The sequence below is a fragment of the Malus sylvestris genome, chromosome 14 (genome assembly GCF_916048215.2).
Source record: "Malus sylvestris chromosome 14, drMalSylv7.2, whole genome shotgun sequence".
Taxonomy (NCBI): domain Eukaryota; kingdom Viridiplantae; phylum Streptophyta; class Magnoliopsida; order Rosales; family Rosaceae; genus Malus; species Malus sylvestris.
In genome coordinates, this window is record NC_062273.1 from 8895691 (window position 1) to 8900003 (window position 4313).

The 4313-nt window shown below is 35.2% G+C and overlaps 1 long non-coding RNA gene across 1 annotated transcript; it reads right to left on the reverse strand.

Moving 5' to 3' along the window:
- Window positions 1-971: 971 nt before the first annotated feature.
- On the reverse strand, window positions 972-1869 carry LOC126598702 (uncharacterized). Its single transcript, XR_007614933.1, has 2 exons — window positions 1423-1869; window positions 972-1305 (listed from the first exon to the last, which is right to left on the reverse strand). It is a non-coding gene; the product is annotated as an uncharacterized LOC126598702 (long non-coding RNA).
- Between the last annotated feature and the right edge of the window lie 2444 nt (window positions 1870-4313).

A 4313-nucleotide genomic window follows, 5' to 3' on the forward strand; every position in this document is an offset into this window, starting at 1 on the left:
GAATTAGTTTACATACATATTATTCATTCAATCCCTATGAAGAACGACCTTGCTTGAGCTGCTATACTATGATAACCTTGTACTCTTGCAAGTATTTTTAAGTTTTTTATCCCTACTTTTGTGAGTGGTAAAAATCCCTATCAAGAAATTGGCGCCGTTGTCGGGGAACAAACCCGGGTCACCTGTTAGTAAATGTGCTCAATGGAAAATATGATTATGCTTTCTCAAAGGAAAATAACAAACTAAATAAGAATCCAAGGCAACCCTCTATGCAGCAGGAATGCTTGAATATTCTAACAAATTTGAATATAGGGGAGACAGTTTCTGAGGAGAAAATTTTAGATGTTGTAACAATCTGTGAGTGCACAACCCATCACACATGAGGAAATTCATATGGAGTCCTACGAGAAGGTTAGAATTTACAAGGAAAAGAAGATAAAGCTTCGTGACAGCCAAATTCTTCGTTAAGAAATTCGTCCAGTGCAGAAATTATAGGTGTTAAATACAGGGTTTAAGTTAGTTCGGCGGAGATGTAAACCTCGCTAGAAGGGACCTTATTTGATTTCAAGGACTCATTTGATGAAAGATTTAGCAACTGAATTTAAATGCGTAGTTCAAATCACTCCATACCTATTGCTGACGTCTAATGTTGTTAAGGAGTGGGTAATTTTGAAGGAACAAGTAACGTGATCATCAGCTCATTTCAAATCCGTCTAACTATAGACGTTAACTAAAGTGCTAATTGGGAGGCAACCCAATTTTTCTAACTCTTTTCTTCTTTATGTCATTGATTATATTTTCTTCCTTTTATTCATTATCCAAACAAAAAAAAAATTATATATATCAGAAAATTGAAAAACACAAAAACAACAATTGTTTTTTTACTAGTATTTTATTTTGGGATTTATTCTAATTAAATTTTTAATGTGTGTTCTTGGCAGGTTGAATTCAGAATCAATTGGCCCCAAATATCCAATAAATGTGCGCCTTCTATTGAATCATGCATTCAACAGCATTCAACATACATTCATTTCAGAGCATTCATCGTAACTTCATCAACATTAATGAGAATCAGCACTACAGAAACCAAAGGAATGCAGAATGATGTACGGGCAGAGTTCTAGACATACTCACAGTGGGGATGTTGAGAAGACCTCTATGCTAATGGATCCCTTTCACTCACTCACGCTCTCACACTTCATTCAAAATATAATTACATTGAAGTTTGGGGGAGGGATCCATGTTGCACAGAGAGCACGATTCATCAAGTCAAGATACAGATTCAGTTTTTGCACACCATTTTGACTTATCATTCATCACGTTTCATGCAAGCACATGGGAAAGCAATACATAAGCAAAGAGAAATTCACTTATCTAACATATGCCAGAACAGATCAAAGAAGAGGGAGTCGGAAATTATACCTTTGGCTTTGGATCTGAGCATTTCTTGTTTTGTTTTTCAGTACATCGCCGGATCTGAGATGTTGTAGCAATTCCGTTGTCTCTTCCATGGTACTGATGTCAGCTCAAAGTTCCTTGCACAGAGAATAAACCCAACTGAACTCAATAGCAGCCATGAGGGATTTTTACCTTAGGGTTTGTTTTGGGACTGATCTTCCGTCTAGAGTTTGCGCTTTCGTTTGCAACTTTGTGCACACCATGGAAGCAAAGGGTTTGTGTTGATGTGAGAGAGGGTAGAGAGAAATGAGACATTTCTAATATTCTAGAGAGAGTGGCGTAGGGATTCTTAACACAATCAGAAATGAGAGAAATGGGAGAGATATGGCAAGATAGAGAGCCGTTCGGCTCTGGGCTTGAGGTGGAAAGTTTGCAGTTGTGGATCGAAATAGGAAATGGGAGCTGATCACTCAGCTCAAATAGGCGAATGCTAGGGTACTTCACACGTGAAGGCTGCACGTGTGGCTTCGTGTGTGCATGCAAGGAGAGCCTCTTCTATGCTTCCAGGTCTCGAGTTCTTTTCCTTGTTTTTCTATTTTATTTGTTTTATTATATTTTTTGCTGTTTCTTTGCCTATTTTATCTTTTAGTTCATTTTAGTTTTCTTTTATGTGTCTAGATTCATTTATTTTTGTGACTTAGGAATTTCTAGTCGTAAGTAGTCATCTCTATTTTATTTTCATTTATTTTCACATCTTGAGGACAATGTGTGATTTAAGATTGGGGGTGGGAAATAAGAAATTTTTTATTTTTGAGTCAAATAAAATTTTTCAAAATTTAAGTTGATATCCATAGATTAATTTAAACATTAGAACAAATGAACATGGTGAAGTTTAATCGCACACTAGAGTTTTTTCTATTTATCGTTGCTTAGACACTAATTCATGAGTTATACTTTGAAAATTTGCACATTCACATCAACATGGTTTGTGGGGAGTGAGATTGAAACACTTACTTTTAGTCTAAGTTTATTTTTAATTTTTGTCCTTAGTAAAGTAAAGTTTAGTATGTGTTATAAAGTAATAATTGTTCCACCTGAGACTTTGCTTAGTAATCGGGTCAGTCCTGCCTGATCAACAGTGATTCTCGCATCAAACAGTAAAGTCTTGGCATAGGGCAGGGTGGTTAGTTGGTTTCGTAGCCTTTTCAGCTTAAGTAAATAAGTCCTTAGGGGTGTTTTACGCCTAGTGCCCTAAAGCCTTTGTGGTTTGGGAGTCATTGACCTAAAGCTTGCTACATGGGTTGGATCTAAAGCTTAAGTAAACTGGCATTGCACGACCACTACTGTTACTGGAAAAAAAAATGTGTGAAAAAGAAAAAAAAAAGAAAATTCAAAAAAGAGGAAAAAAATATATATGTAAAGTTAGTACGTGTGGAATAAAAAGGACAAGAAGTAAGGGTTTTAGTCGAGTCTCTTTAACTATGTTGGTTCACTTTACACCAAAAAAAGTTCATGAATTCTTTTCTAATTGATTCTAAATGGCTTAGACTCTGTGGTGGGATTCGTTGGAACTTTTGAAAAGATGTTTTAATGTTTAACGTTTTCCACGAATTGCAACTTGAAGATGAGTAAGCATTCAACTATAATAAAGTGCTCGAACAAAGTATGATCGTCAAATTACCAGGTTAATAATATAACTACAATAGTGTTTCCCTGTTTTGGACTAGAAGTCTAATTAAACAAACACACTAAAGAAAAAAAAAACTTACTTAATACTTGGAGATTGCTTGAATCTGTACACTTCAACTTTTATTGATATATAGAATGTTTACAAAGAGAAATGTTTACAAAGGATGCTAGGAAGGTTTCAGATGCTTGCACGTATGAGGATTGAAGTATGGTGTGTATCTGGTGTGAGTATATGGTGTGTGTTTACAATGAATGGAACTCCTATTATATACACTAAATGAGAATACTATGGTATTAAAAATCTTTACAAATGAATGGTGTAGACGTATCTTTGGTACTTGTCATTTGTCACTTTGCTTCTACTGTTGTTGGAATTGTCAGCATTGTTTCTGAAACATGGTCTGACTTATTTGTCTTCTTTTGCCTTGCATGTGAACTTGTTTGTCTCCTTTTGATTTGTCTTGATAAATGCACGTCAACTTGTTGCATGGCTTGTCTCTTGGAGCCCATGACTTTGTCTTTTTTTTTTTTTAGTGTATTTGCTTTGATGAAGACCATGTGAATATTGGAGATTGGGATATTTTTGCCTTTTTCTGTCACAAGGTTTTCTAGGGCAACCTTGCCATTTTTGAAATTATTTGTCCTTATGGTTAAATGAAAGTTTTCTAGGATGTTTCCATTAGTTTTCCCTTTTCTTTATTGTTATGGCGGAACTTGTGGAGTCAACCCGACCAAATAGTCACCTGATATAGGAACTACCTAATTGGCAACTCATTTCATGTCTTACTCAATATGAGAGTTGTCCTAAATGAGACTTAGTATGGAAGTTGCTCTAGTCAGGCAGCAAGAGAGTATAAAATGTGAAGGAAAAAAAAATCAAATGTGGGGGTCAATGTTTCCAAAGTGGAATATGCTCTGTGTGTGGATTGATGCGCTAATATTAGGATTAGGATAAATTCAATAGAGGTAATGCTAGGAAGATTAAATTTAGAGACAAAATTTGTAAACTAAATGATGTCATCAGTAGGAAATGAGCACGTTTATCAACGTTTAAGTAATACATCAACCAACAATTCCATGTCCTTTAATTTTCAAAATTTTTATAAATTTTGTCTCGCTAGCATTACCCATTTCAATAACATAGAAAAGTCTTGAAGCGTCCAAAAACCAAAATTTAATTTGTGGGACTTGATCTTGCATGTATTAAAAGAAAAAGCGTGGACATC